The sequence below is a fragment of the Eptatretus burgeri genome, chromosome 3, assembly GCF_056783735.1.
Source record: "Eptatretus burgeri isolate ZD-2024b chromosome 3, Ebu_testis_v1, whole genome shotgun sequence".
Classification (NCBI taxonomy): Eukaryota; Metazoa; Chordata; class Myxini; order Myxiniformes; family Myxinidae; genus Eptatretus; species Eptatretus burgeri.
This window is the reverse complement of record NC_140963.1, coordinates 143,018,512-143,037,750: the sequence shown is the minus strand read 5'-3', so window position 1 is coordinate 143,037,750 and position 19,239 is coordinate 143,018,512. Positions and strand designations below refer to the sequence as shown.

General features: G+C 43.0%; 1 long non-coding RNA gene across 1 annotated transcript in view; it reads left to right on the top strand.

Annotated features, from left to right (window-relative positions):
- The window catches only part of LOC147031193 (uncharacterized), an 88,660-nt gene that overhangs the window by 28,003 nt on the left and 41,418 nt on the right, over positions 1–19,239 (top strand). Inside the window, exons 2-4 of the long non-coding RNA XR_015056722.1 lie at positions 6,980–7,189; positions 14,107–14,224; positions 14,884–15,145. This is a non-coding gene — a long non-coding RNA (uncharacterized LOC147031193). The remainder of the gene's footprint in view (positions 1–6,979; positions 7,190–14,106; positions 14,225–14,883; positions 15,146–19,239) is intronic.

The following is a 19,239-nucleotide window of genomic DNA, read 5'->3' as shown; positions in this document are numbered from 1 at the left end:
CCGCAGGCAAAGAAGAATTTTGTCTCTCGAGGGACACTGGATACCATTGACCAGAGTCGCAGGGCCAGGCTGAATGGCAGAGCTGAGCTGTTCAGGGAGCTGAGGCGTAAAACTGTACGTGCACTGAGGGTGGACAAGGAGGCCTATGTGCGAGGAATCTGTGAGGGGGTAGAGCATCACCTGTGGACAGGTGATTCTCGTCCCGCTTTCAGGGGAATTCGCGCATTACGTTCATCCAAGCCCATCCCTCGGAGCACTGCAGTTCGAGCAGAGAGTGGTAGGCTCTTGACAGAGGAGTCTGAAGTGAAGGCCCGCTGGGCCGATTACTTTGAGCGGTTGTACCAGGCTGATCCCCCAGCTGTCGAGTTGGACGTCAATGGTGTTACAATCCCTGTTGCTGACCCTCAAATCAACTGTGGTCCACCTTCGCTTGTGGAAACACGGGCTGCGGTGAACCAGTTGAAACAGGGCAAAGCTCCAGGGATCTGTGGCATCCATGCTGAACTTCTCAAGGCTGGTGGAAATGCTGCACTCGTGTCGTTGCATGCAGTTTTGTGCTCTGCCTGGAACACAGGCATCATCCCAACTGACTGGAAGAGGGGCCTTGTTGTCCCTCTCTGGAAAGGGAAGGGTGATCGCCAAGACTGCAACAACTACCGAGGGGTAACACTGCTCTCAGTGCCGGGCAAGGTCTTTGCTCGGATAATTCTTGATAGGGTTCGCCACTATCTGCTTGAGCACCAGCGTCCAGAGCAGTCAGGCTTTACACCAAAGAGGTCAATGATTGACCGTATCCTTGCACTTCGTGTCCTCACCGAACGCTGACGAGAGTTTCGGCAGGGGCTGCTTGCAGCCTATGTTGATCTCTGTAAAGCGTTCGATTCAGTGAATCGGGATGTCCTCTGAAGGATTCTTGGTCTTCGTGGGGTGCCACCAAAACTGATCAATCTGATGTCTGAACTCTACTCTGGTACTGAGAGTGCTGTGAAGTGTGGTGGTATCACGTGGTGGTACCTCCTGTCCTGAATCACGGGGTGTAAACAACTCCCTCCCACCCGCGGTTGTGCGGGCACGGGGAGATGAGTCACGCCGGGAGCGGGGGAAGGGCGGAGGAGAAAAGGACGAGATCCTCAGTTGGTTCGGGTGGTTGTTCAGTAGGCCTTCGGGATCTGCTTGGCTTGGGTTAGGGAGGAGGCTTTTTGAAGGCTTTCTGCTATGGCTTGGCTTTTAGTAAGCTTTTTGCTTCGGCTTGGCTTTTCAGCAGACCTTCGGGTTCTGCTTGGCTCAGTTCGCTTTTTCGGCTCGGAGTTCTTGGTTCGTGTTGAGAGAGGCTTTGTTCATCGGATGAGAGTTGAGCTGGTTGCTCGGCTGGCTCTTCTGGGTTCGTGGAGCTCTTTGTTCTCCGCTTGGTTCCCTGCTTGGTGCGACTCTTCGGCCTCATCTTGGAGGTGGTTCTTCGAGATAGCAACGCATCGACGGGAAGGATCGCAGCTCACGGCGATTGGATCTAGCTCACTCTCGCTGGAGCCCGGTCCCAACAACTTGAAGACCACACGAGGTGGAGAGGTTCGAGATAGGTTCTGGGTTTCAGCTCATCTGTCCCTCCGAGCTGGAGTGCGTTATTACAGGCATCAGCCACCATTTCTTGTGTGTGTGTGTGTGTGTGTGTGTGTGTGTGTGTGTGTGTGTGTGTGTGTGTGTGTGTGTGTGTGTGTGTGTGTGTGTGTGTGTGTGTGTGTGTGTGTGTGTGTGTGTGTGTGTGTGTGTGTGTGTGTGTGTGTGTGTGTGTGTGTCCATGGGCCCGTCTTATAAGTTGGAAACTGTTAAGTGCTTTGTGTGCTGTAAATGATTGCATTGTATTTCGTATAGTCGGTATAGTTCTGCTCTTACGTGCTTCCCTAGTTCCCCATTATTATTAATAAATACCCCAATTGTTAAATGTTTTCAGCTCGTCGCGTTGATTCTTTCATTGACTGAGCATTTCGTGTTGGTAGTTCAAAAGCCGTTGGTTTGCCGTAAAAGAGGGACTTTCGGACCGACGGTTCTCGGCGATTAAGCCGCTCGGAATCGCGCACGGGACAGGCTCGCTTTAGTGGCTTGTTCCGTACGAGTTCCGTCGAGGGTGGAATACCCCGGTAGTTGGATCACGTGGGTATTTATTTAAATTGAACATTGGCAATCGACCCTACCCCACGTGGTCTGCCCATTGGCGTATTTCGGTTCTTGCACAAGGACCCGTCGGCCTCGGAGTTATCCGGGCGGTGATCTATATTCTGGGAAATCGGTCAGGCCGACTCGACTTGCGGCTCCGTCAGAGCGGTCGGCTCGCGGCTGACGCACCGGCACCGTAACAATATGTACCCACCCTTTTCCCCTACTGGTGTGGTTTTGTGGTTGCTGTTGTGTAAATCGTCTCCCATCTACCTTTTGATGGTTGTCGTTGGCTAATACGAGCTCATCCGCCTCATATCAAGGGTTTCATTACCTACCTGAGTTCTCAGCTACCTGAGTTGCCACAAACTGGTCCAATCTGGATGGGTGTTTTTTTAGGAGATGCCATCTCCTTACTGGATGGCCATTGGCTCCTGAAGGGAACTCATCCGCCCTTTGTCAGTTGTTGTTTTTAGTCCTGGCAGGGTGTCACAGTCATCCTCCCCACTCGCAAAGTCAGTGAGGGTTGTCTGTTTAGCCGCCGCCAACCCGATCATGTGGCTGGTAGCACTGGGTTGCAGGCTACCAGTGGCAGTTGCGAAAGATTGACCTGAAGGGAGGACCTTCCCTTATTATCCGATTATTACATTATACTTATCAATGGACCTTCATTCCATGTAGTAATTACAGACTATTGGAGCGTACCTTTTACATCCCTAAAGACCTTTAAAGACTCTTTATACCCTTTAGGGCTTATACTACTGAAGGCAATTACACCTATTGGACCGCTTGACCCGTAGACGCATTGGATCCTGTTTGGACACTTTCGACCCAATAGACCCCTGAGAACCTTAATACCTGTAACTCATGTTGAAAAATACCCTTTCGACCTTTAGACCCTTCATATCTTTTCGACCTATTTCGACATTTTAGATGCCTTTAGATCATTTAAGACCTTTTAAGACCCCTTAGACTCCTGAAGACATTTACACCCTTAAGACCATTATACACCTGTAGACCCACACCACCAAACATCTACACTCTCCTTGCAATATACAGATTCTACTTTTTTCAGCAAGTAATGCGCAATCTCCACCCACCCAAGGGGTGTGTACTCTGTTCGGTTGAACAGAAATTTCATATTGGGTCACTGAATTGGTTCACCATCTTGATTTTGATGTCAAATACGTGTCCTCAAAGCCTGCTCTTCTGCTCTTGCTCACCCTCTCTCTGTTCTATTCACCCTTTCATTTTCTCAAGGCCATCTGCCATCTGCTTGGAAATCAGCAAACATAACTGCCCTGCACAAAAAGGTGCAAAAACAGATCCCTGCAACTCAGACCAATCGGCCTTCTCCCAATCATCAGCAAGGTTATGGAATCCATCATCGCTTCAGACATCAAATCCTTCCTCTTCTCCAATGGCTTGATTTCCAATCATCAATTTGGTTTCAGACCAGGTCACTCTACCCTGGATATGCTGCTTCTGCTCTCCCAACAATGGATGGAAGCCCTCAATGCCAGACAGGAAATCCGAGCCGTATCCCTGGATATATCACGTGCTTTTGACACAATCTGGCACCCTGCCCTACTCACCAAACTCTCTTCTTATGGTATCCAAGGCCATCTCCACTCATGGCTCGCAGACTTTCTCTCCTGTCGCAGTCAAGGTGTGGCCCTAAATGGAGTTCTTTCATCACCCCCCCCCCTTCCTGTCCAGGCTGGAGTTCCTCAAGGTAGCGTTCTGGGCCCTGTTCTTTTTCTGGTTTTCATCAATGATCTCTCCAACTCTCTGGAAAATCCTCTATATCTCTTTGCTGATGACTCCACCCTCTGCCGTACCACCGGTCATCCCTCAGACCGGCAAGCAGCAGCTTCTTCGCTCACTGCTGATCTGGATAAAATCACAAACTGGTCCAACACGAAGAACATGTCTTTCAATCCGGACAAATCTCACACTCTCACTATGTCTCTCTGATAGGACCATTTAGAACCCCCCCCTATCCATTTTCTCAACAATCCTCTGAAAGAAGTCCTTTCTTTCAAGCTTCTGGGTCCCACTATCTGCCATGACCTTTCCTGGGAAAGTCACATTTCAAACCTCGCCTCCAAAGCCAGTCGCCGACTGGGAATCCTCCGTTGTGCAAGGTCCTTCCTCGGCCCACCTGAGCTCCTGACCACTTACAAAGCTTTTGTCTGCAGCCTGATGGAGTACTGCTCTCCCCTCTGGGCTGGTGCTCCTGCCTCCTACCTTTCTCGGCTTCACGCTGTAGAAACCAAGGCATTTCGGATCATCGGAATCTCCCGCAATGAGGCTGAGTCTTTGGGCCTCTCACTCAATCACCGCAGGTTAGTCGGTGGTCTTTCTTTCTTCTACCGTCTCCTCTCCAGCCTCGCCCCCCCCTCTGCTCTCTCTGCGATTTGTCCCCACCACATTTCCGCAGGGCGCTCAAGGTCCGCCAACAACCCCCTTCTGGTAAAACTACCAAAATCACGAATCACTGCTCACCTTCACTCTTTCATTCCTCTTTTTCCCTGCCTTTGGAATAAACTCCCTCACTCTATTCATTCCCACTCTTCCCTCCAGGCCTTCAAAACAGCTGTTCACCACCACCTCTTATCATCCCCCATCCAAATCCTCGATCTTTTCTACCCCCGTTAATCCACCCAAGCCCACCTCCTTCAAATTCCCTGCTTTCCTTCCTGAAAGTCCCTGTAATGTCCATCTTCTATTCCCTATGTTCCCCATCAAATCCCTCCCCCTTCCACAGATCTCCAAATGTCTCTGTTCCCCTTGATGTGCGTTGTGTGTTAGCTCTTGTACGAGCCTCGACAAGGTATACAAAAAAAAAATGCTCAAAGGTCAAGGTTGTATAAAATTATGCATTTTCATCTGATTGATTTAAAATTTGAATCGGGTTTGTATCCTGTATTGGGTCACTGAAGCCAATTGTTTGACGTCATAAGTTCAAAGGTCAAGGTCACACAAAATCATCAATTTTCATCCGATTAACTTAAAATTTGAACATAATTTGGATATTGGGTCATAGACCTGTTTCATCAAGAAACCAGAACCATAACAATCGATTTAGCTTTTTTAACATAACAGTTTCATCCCATCATAATGAAATGGGCCTTTGGTGAATTTATCAGCATACCTCAGTAATTTTTTAAGATATCCAATTGAAACTTGCTTATTGTATGTATGTGTAGTATATGTGACAGATTTTGTCAAAATTAGGTCAAAGGTCAAGGTCAAGGCCATCTGAAACATGTATAACAACTATTAGACTGCATTTAGAAAATACATCAACAAAATTTGTTTTGCACAAAATTCCATCTTGCAAAACGGTTGATAGGTCAAATTTTCGAAATTACCAAATTGCTGTTTCCATGGCAACGATTGTTCATTTGGATTCTGCAAGTATCGTGCTATGCATGACATCTTTCTTGTTTGCTTGTTTGTTAGTTCCTTCCTTTTATTACATTGGTGGATGGAGGTTATGTTTTGTACCTCCGCCACCGAAGGTGGAAGGACGTTGTTTTCAACCCGGTCTGTTTGTTTGTTACTTGCAAGATCACAGATGTTTCAAGTAAATTGGTCAGTCGATTTTGTTACTCTGTCTGTTTGTTTGTCAATCGCCTGCAGGTCACAATTCTAAACCAATCGCCATGAAACTTTAACAAACTGTAGGGGTAGTCTCAACTGAGAACGTTATTGATTTGGAGGTCAAAGGTCATCTCGAGGTCATATTTCTAAAATCGTCATTTTTCATCACGTTGACTTGAAATTTGAACAGGATTTGCATATTTTGTCACTGAATTGGGAAGCCGGCTATTTTTGAGATCAAAAGGTCAAAGGTCAACTCTAGGTCAAGCTTCTAAAATCATTAATTTCAATCTGAAAAATAATCAATTTTCATCCGATTGACCTGAGCTTTGATTATTATTATTATTATTATTATTATTATTGTCAATTTTAATCTTAAGGAAATGGACAATTTTATGTATCCATGGCAACCTTTGGAGAGGGCAGTGGATTTTGCAAGTACCGTGCTCTGCACTAGGTCTTTTTCTTGTTTCTTTGTCTGTCTGTCTGTCTATCTTTGTGTGCAGGATATCTCAAAAAGTTGTGGACGGATTCAAATGAAATTTGGTGGACACGTTGGGTGTGTCACAAGGATGAACTGATTAGATTTTCGTGAAGATCTGGATCTAGCCACTATAATTTTTTCAAGTGATTCTTCACCATTGAGAGAGAGGGCCAAAAATTATCTATAGCAAGATATCTCAAAAATGTAATGGGCCCGATATGTTCAAGTGGATCAGGGATTGTGTTGCGGTGGTCTGCGCTCTACCAAGTGCCATTCTAGTTACCCATGTCTTTCTTTGTTTGTTTGTCTGTCTGGCTGTCTGTATGTGAGCCAGATATCTCAAAAAGTTGTGGACGCATTCGGATGAAATTTCAACTATATACTGCTACATAGTGTTTGTACCTCATCTTTTTAACTGTATACAGCTGCATCATGATTTTATCTCATCTCTTCAACAATAGTTACATATTGATTTTACCTCGTCCTTTTTTAACTATTGTTATGTTTGTGGGGTAGATGGAGGAACTTCATAGTAATGGTAGGATTGTACCAAGTAACATGGTCTGTGGACATGGAGGAGACATGTTGATGTAACTTAAGTAGGGAAACTGAGCTTAAGTTTTACGTGGCACCACACGGGGGGTGGTGCTGTGTTAAATTAGGTAGGGTCGAAAGCTAATTTCTCCCAGTACGTGATTGCCCCCATGACCTTTTCCTACGTTTTTGCATTTCAAGACTGGCAAGAAAAAGGAATCACGTCCGAAGAACAACAACCGAGCCGGACATTTCCAGGCAGGTGGAAACCCTGCCTCCAGGAATGACAACGAGCGAGACCACACCCGTGGGGTGGATGATGGATGGGGTGATGTCAGAGGAAAGAGAGGAGGATTGAGTCAGCATTGGCAGTTGGAACAGAAATGGGAGCATGAAAAGAGGTTTTGTGAGGTACGCACATGGAGACGGACCTCTTGTTTTTCTGGCTTTCCCTTGACATGGTGAAGAAGGCTGCATGATTCTTGTGTTTGTGTTGAGGCGAATTTGCTCGTGTGATGGAGCAAGATGCTAGCCATTGACTGTTTGGCTGGGTCAAGTGAGACCGCGCCTCGAAGCCTCGTGTTGTGCCATTGGGGAAGAAGGCGGTGCCATTTTGCACAGGAGTGGCGTCGGAACGTGTGATCGTAAAAATAAGCTGCGCAGCGGTTTCTGATTTCTGGTGTTGAATATCACTGCCCAAATTACGTCCCGCATGATTCCCGCCGAGAGAGTGGCTGGGTGCCATTTTGTGAGCTTCCCACACAGGGCGACACGGTTCGATCGTCAAGTTCTGAAAGACGATCTATGGGCACACAGGTAAGGGCCAGGATAAAAGGAGGGATTATTCTTTTATTTATTCTGTCCCCTTGTAGTCAGGTTCACTGTTTTTTTTCGTTCAGTGTTGGTGGATTAGCAAACCGAAACATTTTCAAAAACGTTATGACATGGGGAATCTAAAAATACATGTTTACATTTGCGGACATACCTGCATGGCCGCCATTTTGAAAATCCAAAAATGGCGGCCATGCAGGTATGTCCGCAAATGTAAACATGTATTTTTAGATTCCCCATGTCATAACGTTTTCGAAAATGTATAGTTTTGCTAATCTACCAAGATTTTGTACGAAAATTAATTTACTGACATATTGAACTTGACTTGTCTGTGTGGAGGCACCTCAAAATTAGGTTTAGCTCACATCACATTTCATTATTATTCCGTTTTGATTTATGTTCATTATAAATATCTGATTTATATCATTAAACCCTCATTTATTAAGATTGCTTGTGCCTGTCTGTTTGTAGCGCATTCGAGTGTAAACCTGTCCTCTGTCAGGGTGAGCACATCTGGTCCATGCCTTTTGCCGCCCTCCGTCCCACGTGCGCCATAATCTCCTTAGAACTCAGCTAATCACCTTCAAGGGAGAACTCTTTGGTTATTCGTCTAGGTCAATGTTAAGGCCGAGGTCACATTTGCTCTACGGCGAGGATACGGCGGCCATACGCCCTCTGAATTGACAGAAACGTGTTGCGGCCGCAGAGAAACTGAGGTGGCCTCAGGGAGGCCGTACGCTGTTTGCCTATATTTTACAGGCCATAGGGGCGCCGTGAAATTATAGCGCGGAGTTATAACTTTTTTTCATTTCTACGTTCGCCGTAGCAATTTGACAAGCCAAGCTATGACGTCGATGTGTTCCACGTCGACCGTACGTAGGGCGTACGGTGGGCTTGCGTCATTCGTGTGGCTGCCGTAAGCTCTTCTCAATGAAAAATGAATTTTCCCAACCCCCAAAAAATTATGGCGGCCGCACTATTTCCATGGTCACCATACGGTGGCCTTGCGGTCTGTGTGACTACCTGCGGGCAATGCAGGGTCGACACACGGTTCCCCTACGCCCGCCGTGCACCGACGTACGGCCTCCGTGGCAGTCTACGTCGACCGTGCGTCCACTGTGCACTACCGCTAGAGATCGGAGTATAGGTGTTTGTCGAAACAGTGGTGCCCCCAGAATCCCAATTTAATTCGTTCCAGGAGGCTGTTCGGATTGCAAAAAGTTCGGATTCCAAAAATATTTTCCCAATAAGAAATAATGGAGTGAATTAATCCGTTCGTGGACCCAAAGAAAACCCACTTTCAAGACACTTTAAACTGAAATTCCCCATGTTTAAGGTAAAATAAGATGAGTAAATGACCTTCGGTGGCAGTGTATTGTATGTAAACTGGTACAATTACCACATCCAAAGGTCCACACAGGCTCGAGCTCCGTCCTGGGTTCCGATCGCTCGCGCACTCTGCGAGAGCGCTGCCCCCAGGGCAGCTCATCAAACATGATGCCCGCAGAACCACAATCACTTTCATCAAACACATCGGGCTGACGTAATCATGGATATTCCAAATTACAACTGGTTTTGCTGTGGAATTCAATCCTTGCCCGACAGTCCGTCACACCACATGATCGGATTGCTTTTTTTGTTATTAATTAAATCACAAGATGATTAAAAAAAAACAAACCTCACAAATGAAGGTGAAAACACGAGGTAAGGCCAAAGTCACATCTGGCTCGGCGGCCGGAGGGTCTACAAAATGTACGGGCACTAGCAATTATAAAGCGGCCGCAGTATTTCCACGGTCACACAATGTAGCAGTCACATATGTTTTTATTTTTCGGGTAGACGCACGGGGTATTTATAAATTGTGGAGACCGAAAACGTGGGGGTGCCGTACAGTCTTTGATTTGATGTCGCACGGTGACCTTAGGGCGTTCCTGCGGCGGCCATAGAATTTTCAAGGCAGACGCAAGGTGCCCCTAAGGCAACTGCAAGGCGACCGCAGGGGGGCCCTAAGCCGAACGTGTGGCCAGACGGACGGTAACTAATGGGTTAATTTCTTTTTTATTTTTATTTTTACCAGTTCTTTTGTTTCGGCTTGTCGAATTTCTACGGCGAACGTAGAAATGAAAAAAAGTTATAACTCTGCGTTATAATTCCACGGCGACCTTACGACCTGTAAAATATAGCCATACTGCGTAGGGCCACCTTGAGGCCACTTCAGTTTCTCTGCGGCCACCGCACGTTTCTGTCAATTCAGAGGGTGTACGACCGCCGTATCCTCGTCGTAGAGCAAATGTGACTGAGGCCTAAAGTATTGATCGACACACGAGAGATTCTTTCACGAGAACTTCCACCGACGAACTGAATGAACAAAGCGCGAAGATGCGGCTCGAACAGGTGGGGGAGACATGTGAACAAACATGAACGCCACGTTGTGTTCGGTTTTTAAAAATGTATTAGGTTTTTAGGGCAAAATTTTCTCAAAAAAATTGTTCGGATTCCAATTTGTTCAAACAATGGAGCGTTCAGATTCTGGGGGCACCACGGTATATTATAGTTATAGTATATTCAGTTATATATACTGGTATATTTTTATTCAGTAAAAAAAAGAACTGGTATATATACCCACTCGTTACCGTCCGTCTGGCCACACGTTCGCCTTAGGGCCCCCCTGCGGTCCCCTTGCGGGCACCTTGCGTCTGCCTTGAAAATTCTATGGCCGCCGCAGCGACGCCCTAAGGTCACCGTGCGACATCAAATCAAAGACCTGACGGTACCCCCACGTTTTCGGTCTCCACGATTTCTAAATACGCCGTGCGGCTACCCGAAAAATAAAAACATATGTGACTGCTACATTGTGTGACCGTGGAAATACTGCGGCCGCCGTATAATTGCTCGTGGCCGCAGATTTTGGAGACCCCACTGCCGCCGTGGCAAATGTGACTTCGGCCTTACCGGCATGGATACGACACTATATACAGTTATATTGTGATTTTACCTCATCCTTTATAATTATATACAGTTACATCATGATTTTACCTCATCCTTTATAACTATATACAGTTACATCGTGATTTTACCTCATCCTTTATAACTATATACAGTTACATCGTGATTTTACCTCATCCTTTATAACTATATAGTTACATCGTGATTTTACCTCATCCTTTATAACTACATACAGTTACATCGTGATTTTACCTCATCCTTTACAACTATACACAGTTATATTGTGATTTTACCTCATCCTTTACAACTGTACACAGTTATATTGTGATTTTACCTCATCCTTTATAACTATATGCAGTTACATCGTGATTTTACCTCATCCTTTATAACTATATACAGTTACATCGTGATTTTTACCTCATCCTTTATAACTATATGCAGTTACATCGTGATTTTACCGCATCCTTTGTAACTTTATACATGCAGTTATATCATGATTTTACCGCATCCTTTGTAACTATATACAGTTACATCGTGGTTTTACCGCATCCTTTTCAACTATGCAGTTATATAGTGATTTTTCCTCATAGTTTTTAACTATATACAGTTATATCGTGATTTTACCTCATCCTTTTCAACTATGCAGTTATATAGTGATTTTACCTCATCGTTTATAACTATATTCATTTATATCGTGATTTTACCTCATCCTTTTCAACTATGCAGTTATATAGTGATTTTCCTCATAGTTTTTAACTATATACAGTTATATCGTGATTTTACCTCATCCTTTTCAACTATGCAGTTATATAGTGATTTTACCTCATCGTTTATAACTATATTCATTTATATCGTGATTTTACTGCATCCTTTTCAACTATGCAGTTATATCGTGATTTTCCTCATAGTTTATAGCTATATTCAGTTTTATAGTGATTTTACCTCATCATTTTCAACGATGCAGTTATATAGTGATTTTACCTCATAGTTTTTAACTATATAGTTATATCGTGATTTTACCGCATCCTTTTCAACTATGCAGTTATATAGTGATTTTACCTCATCGTTTATAACTATATTCATTTATATCGTGATTTTTACCTCATCCTTTTCAACTATGCAGTTATATCGTGATTTTTCCTCATAGTTTATAGCTATATTCAGTTTTATAGTGATTTTACCTCATCCTTTTCAACGATGCAGTTATATCGTGATTTTACCTCATATTTTTAACTATATAGTTATATCGTGATTTTACCACATCCTTTTCAACTATGCAGTTATATAGTGATTTTACCTCATCGTTTATAACTATATTCATTTATATCGTGATTTTACCGCATCCTTTTCAACTATGCAGTTATATCGTGATTTTTCATCATAGTTTATAGCTATATTCAGTTTTATTGTGATTTTTACCTCATCCTTTTCAACGATGCAGTTATATAGTGATTTTACCTCATAGTTTTTAACTATAGAGTTATATCGTGATTTTACCGCATCCTTTTCAACTATGCAGTTATATAGTGATTTTACCTCATCGTTTATAACTATATTCATTTATATCGTGATTTTTACCTCATCCTTTTCAACTATGCAGTTATATCGTGATTTTCCTCATAGTTTATAGCTATATTCAGTTTTATAGTGATTTTACCTCATCCTTTTCAACTATGCAGTTATATAGTGATTTTACCTCATCGTTTATAACTATATTCATTTATATCGTGATTTTTATCTCATCCTTTTCAACTATCCAGTTATATAGTGATTTTACCTCATAGTTTATAGCTATATTCAGTTTTATAGTGATTTTACCTCATCCTTTTCAACGATGCAGTTATATAGTGATTTTACCTCATAGTTTTTAACTATATAGTTATATCGTGATTTTACCGCATCCTTTTCAACTATGCAGTTATATAGTGATTTTACCTCATCGTTTATAACTATATTCATTTATATCGTGATTTTTACCTCATCCTTTTCAACTATCCAGTTATATAGTGATTTTTCCTCATAGTTTTTAACTATATACAGTTATATCGTGATTCTTTCCTCATCTTTTTTAACTATAGCTATACAGTAGAGTTGTATTTTTACCGCAACTTAAAAAAAAAACACTGTATTTACATTTGTGCACCTAATTCGCACTCTGTATACATTACATTTGCCTTTTTTATAACTTATTTTTATGACAAAAAAGGCTCTGCCATAAAACTCGGCCGGGTTTCGAGGAACCGACCTTCCACACTCAGAGCGGACACACTAACCATTATATCACCAAGTTATTCCCAAGTTAAATTGCATGATTAATCCCCTCCCCAGGAGATTAAATTCTAATGAGGAAAATGTCAGTCGAAGGACTAACGTTCACAAACAAGATCGAGAATAAGTGACGCGATCCCAATATTACTGCAAATGAGGTTCTCACAGGGACTGTGAGACGTGGAGATTAGGCGACGGCTCATTAATTTTGTTTGAATATTAATGTGTCGATGTCTGCACCACAGCACGTGGAAATATGTAGAAGACTGTTTGGGCGCCCCCACACAGCAAGAGTGTGTTTTACCAAACACCGAGTGCCAAACACACACACACGCACACAGCTTGTAAACTGTCATGCGATGTAACTCGCGTGACGGGAGTAACCGCTTTCAGCGGATCTCATTGGCGTATGTGCGTCACAAGTGCAGCCTTAAGGCACGTCCATCCACTAATTCACCGCCCAGTGAAAACATCATTTACGAAACAATCACCAAATCGGAGTATGAGTGTGGGATGAACTCGCTCTAAGATTTAGTCTCGTTCGTCTAAACACAAACTCCACTCGGGTCAACCGGTACCTGGGTAGATCATCAAGATTATAGCCGAACATAAAATGGAGACTGAACTGTACCATGAATGGCAATGACAATTGCAAAAGAACAACGTGGATTTTTACTCTTTCCCCTGCCCACCTTCGGTGGTCGTTTTCACCTCTGTCAGACAGACAGAATAACGCACATGACCAACCAATATACTCGAAAAACCTTTGATTTTTGCAAGTAACAAACAGTCAGTCTGTCTGTTTGTTGCTTACAGGTCACAATTTTAAACCGATCTTCACGAAGCTTCATGACATGGTGGAGTTTGTCACAATCAAGAAGCCTATTGTTTGAGGTCAAAAGGTCAACAACTTGGTTGGAATTTCTAAAATCCTGAGTTTTCATCACATTGACTTGAAATTTGAAGAGGATTTGCACATCAGGTTACTGAATTCAACCCCCAATTACTTTTTGAGGTCAACATGGCCTAAAAGTCAACATCAGCCAGATTTCTAAAATTTTGAATTTTAATCCAATTGACTTGAAATTTGAAGAGAAGTTGCATATTTGGTCATTGAATTCAAAAACCAATTATTTTTGAGGTCAATTTTTTTGTTTTTTTTTTCATGGATTTTGCAAGGATGGTGCTCTGTATGATGTCTTTGTTACTTGCAAAATCGAAGGTTTTTCAAATACGTATATTAGTTATTTGATTTTGTTATTCTGTCTGTCTGTCACCTACAGATCACAATTTTAAACCGATCTTCACGAAACTTCACCACATGGTAGAGTTTGTCATGAGGAAGAAGCCTATTGTTTTTGAGGTCAAAAGGTCAACATTGGCCAAAGGTCAACAACTGAGGTGAGATTTCTAAAATCCTAAATTTTCATCCCATTGACTTGAAATTTGAAGAGGATTTGCAGATCAGGTCACTGAATTCAACCAGCAATTATTTTCGTGGTCAAATTTGTTTTATGGATTTTGCAAGTATGCTGTGCATGATTTCTTGTTTGTTTGTTTGTGAACAAAATGTCTCAAAAAGTTGTGGACGGATTTTGACGAAATTTGGTGGAGAGATTGGGTATGTAATACGGAAGAATAGAATTGATTTTGGTGAAGACCTGAATCCGGATTCGAGAATTTTAAAAGTGATTTTTCACCATTGAGTGATGGAGCTAAAGCAATATATAGCACGATATCTCAAAAAAATTATCGACAGATTCGGACGAAACTTGGCGGATGAATTGGTTCGGTGACGAGAACAAGTCAACTAAATTTTAGTTCAGGTATGTATCCAGATCCGGTCTATTAGTGGGATACAAAACGTAAACTCATCAGCTTGGGGAGGTAAGCGCTCTTCCGAGTGCCCTTCCAGTTAGAGATTGAATTTGTTGTCTCATTGTAAAACAAAATAGCGGTTTGATATCACAGCTCCAATGGGTCACCAGTGATTGGTCGTTTATGTGTTCATCCTCAAGCTCACACCTCGTGCTGCGTTTAACAGTCGCTCTCTGTTACAGCTGTTTGACCTGCACATCATGAGAAAAGTATCGGAGAATGCGAAAGACGTCTGTCTTCAGTCACGAGTCACAGGATTGGAACCTCCTTAGAATTCCCAACTTTTTCAGGGAATTGGATGCATTGCCAGAATGCCATCGTTCTTTAGAACACGCAAGTCCCGACCCCACAGAGCAGTTGTCCTGATAGGGCAGGTCACACCAGAGAGCCAGACTGCATGGGATGTGCAGAACGCCGGGGCAGTGGCCACTGCTCCAGGAATCGGTGAGGATTTTTTTTTTGCTGACGGACATCGTACACCAACAAGAGTGATCATGAGTACACTTGAGTGTAAGTTTATCAGTGAAATGTGCACAGGAAGCACAGTGTAGCCAACCTATTAGCATTTACGAAATCTCGATGAGGAGACAGGCTATTACCCATTACTACATCTTGATGAGGGGTCCACCTATTAACATTTACTTAAGCTCGATGAGAACCTGCCTATTAGCATTTACTAAATCTCGATGACGATCCTGTCATCTAACCTTCACTAAATCGCGATGAGGAGCCTGTCATCTAATCTTCACTAAATCGCGATGAGGAGCCTGCCATCTAATCTTCACTAAATCGTGATGAGGGACCCACCTGTTCACATTTACAAAAGCGTGATGAGGGGTCCGTCTAATGCCCTTTACTACACCTCAGTGAGGGGCCCAGCATTTAGCATTTATTTAAACTTTATGAGGTGCCTGTCTATTAAACTTTACTACATATTGATGAGGGGCTTGCCATAAGCATTTACAAAATCTCGATGAGGGACGAGCAATTCGCATTCACTAAATCTCGATGAGGGGCCTACCTATTAGCATTTACTCAAGATCGACGAGAGCCCGCTTATTAGCATTGACTAAACCTCAATGAGAGCCTGCTTATTAGCATTTACTAAATCTCGATGATCTAACCTATTAGCATTTACTACACCTCAATGAGAGCCTGCCTATTAGCATTTACTAAATCTCGATTATCTCACCTCTGAGCATTTATTACACTTCGAGGGCCCATCTACTCACATTTACTAAAGCTCGATGAAAACCCACCTATTAGCATTTACTAAATGTCGATGATCCCACCGATTGGCATTTACAAAAGCTTGATGCGAGCCCACCTATTAGCATTTACTGAAGCTCGGCGAGAGCCTGCCTTGTTGCATTTACTCAAGATCGGTGAGAGTACGTCGATTAGCATTTACTAAAGTTTGATGAGAGCCCGACTCTTGGCATCTACGAAAGCTTGATGAGAGCATGTCTAGCAGCATTTACTCAAGCTTGATGAGTGCACGTCTATTGGCATTCGCTACACTTCGATGAGAGCATGTCTGAGCATTTTCTCCAACTTGATGAGAGCACTTCTATAAGCATTTAATACACCTTGATGAGAGGATTTCTAAAAGCATTTAATACACCTTGATGAGAGCCCGCCTATTCACACTTACGAAAGCTTGATGAGAGAATGTCTATTAGCATTTATTACACCTCAATGAGAGCCAGCCGATTAGCATTTACTACGGCTCAATGAGAGCCCGTCTATAAGCATTTATTGTACCTGGATGAGAGCCCACCTTTTAGCATTTCCTAAATCTCGATGAAAGCCCGCCGATTAGCATTTACTAAATCTCTGACGAACCTGTCGTCCAACCTTCACTAAATCGCGATGAGTAGCTTGTTGTCTAACCTTCACTAAATCGTGATGAGTAGCTTGTTGTCTTACCTTCACTAAATCGTGATGAGGAGCTTGTCGTCTAACCTTCACTAAATCGTGATGAGGAGCTTGTCTAACCTTCACTAAATCGTGATGAGTAGCTTGTTGTCTTACCTTCACTAAATCGTGATGAGGAGCTTGTTGTCTTACCTTCACTAAATCGTGATGAGGAGCTTGTTGTCTTTCCTTCACTAAATCGTGATGAGGAGCCTGTCGTCTCTCCTTCACTAAATCGTGATGAGGAGCTTGTCTAACCTTCACTAAATCGTGATGAGGAGCTTGTCGTCCGTCCTTCACTAAATCGTGATGGGGAGCTTGTTGTCTAACCTTCACTAAATCGTAATGAGGAGGCTGTCGTCTGTCCTTCACTAAATCGTGATGAGGCGCTTGTTGTCTTACCTTCACTAAATCGTGATGAGGAGCTTGTCGTCCAACCTTCACTAAATCGCGATGAGTAGCTTGTTGTCTAACCTTCACTAAATCGTGATGAGTAGCTTGTTGTCTAACCTTCACTAAATCGTGATGAGGAGCTTGTCTAACCTTCACTAAATCGCAATGAGTAGCCTGTCGTCTATTCTTCATTAAATCGTGATGAGGAACTTGTTGTCTTTCCTTCACTAAATCGTGATGAGGAGCTTGTTGTCTTACCTTCACTAAATCGTGATGAGGAGGCTGTCGTCTGTCCTTCATAAATCGTGATGAGGAGCTTGTTGTCTAACCTTCACTAAATCGTGATGAGGAGCTTGTTGTCTAACCTTCACTAAATCGTGATGAGGAGCTTGTTGTCTATCCTTCACTAAATCGTGATGAGGAGCTTGTCTAACCTTCACTAAATCGTGATGAGGAGCCTGTCGTCTGTCCTTCACTAAATCGTGATGAGGAGCTTGTTTTCTAACCTTCACTAAATCGTGATGAGGAGCTTGTCGTCTGTCCTTCACTAAATCGTGATGAGGAGCTTGTTGTCTAACCTTCACTAAATCGTGATGAGGAGCCTGTCGTCTAACCTTCATTAAATCGCAATGAGGAGTCTGTTATCGTGATTTCGTGAAGGTTTGACGAGGGACCCACCTGTTAACATTTACAAAAGCGTGATGAGGGGTCCGTCCATTGCCCTTTACTCCACCTCAGTGAGTGGCACAGCATTGAGCATTTATTAAAACTTTGAGGTGAATGTCTATTAACTTTTACTACATCTTGATAAGGGGCTTGCCATAAGCATTTACAAAATCTTGATGAGGGACGAGCAATTAGCATTTACTCAAGATCGACGAGAGCCCGCTTATTAGCATTTACTACACCTCAATGAGAGCCTGCCTATTAGCATTTACTAAATCTCGATGATCTCACCTATTAGCATTTACTACACCTCGATGAGAGCCTGCTTATTTTCATTGAGTACACCTCAATGAGAGCCTGCCTATTAGCATTTACTAATTCTCGATGATCTCACCTATTAGCATTTACTAAAGCTCGATGAGAGCACGTGTATTAGCATTTACTAAATCTCGATGATCCCACCTATTAGCATTAATTGCACTTTGATGAGAGCCCATCTACTCGCATTTACTAAAGCTTGATGAGAACCCACTTATTAGCATTTACGAAAGCTCGATGAGAGCACATCTATTAGCATTTACTAAATGTTGATGATCCCACCTATTAGCATTTACAAAATCTTGATGAGAGCCCACCTATTAGCATTTGCTGAAGCTCGGTGAGAGCCTGCCCAGTAGCATTTACTCAAGATTGGTGAGAAGAAGTTGATTAGCATTTACTAAAGTTTGATGAGAGCCCGACTCTTGGCATCTACGAAAGCTTGATGAGAGCATGTCTATCAGAATTTACTCAAGCTTGTTGAGTGCACGTCTATTAGCATTCGCTACACTTCGATGAGAGCACGTCTTATAGCATTTACTCCAACTTGATGAGAGCATTTCTAATAGCATTTAATACACCTTGATGAGAGCCCGCTTATTCACACTTACGAAAGCTTGATGAGAGCACGACTATTTGCATTTATTACACCTCGATGAGAGCCCGCCGATTAGAATTTACTAAGGCTCAATGAGAGCTCACCTATAAGCATTTATTTTACCTGGATGAGAGCCCACCTTTTAGCATTTAAGAAAGGTTGATGAGAGCCTGCCTATTAGCATTTACTACATCTCGATGAGAACCCATCTATTTGCATTTACTAAAGCTCGATGAGAGCACTTCTATTAGCATTTATGAAATCATGATGATCCCACCTATTCTCACTTACGCACTTACAAAAGCTATTCACATTTATTACACCTCGATGAGATAGCGCTCCTGAGCATTTACTAAGGCTCGATGAGAGCCTGCCTATTAGCATTTACTACATCTCGATGAGAACCCATCTATTTGCATTTAATAAAGCTTGATGAGAACACGTCTATTAGCATTTACTACATCTCTATGAGAGCCCACCGATTAACATTTACTAAAGCTTGATGAGAGCCCACTGATTCGCATTTACTCCACTTCAATGAGAGCCCACCTATTGGCATACAATAAAGCTTGATGAGAGCACATCTATTGGCATTTACTGAAGCTCGATGAGAGCCCGCTTACTAGCACTTACTCAAGCTCTGAAA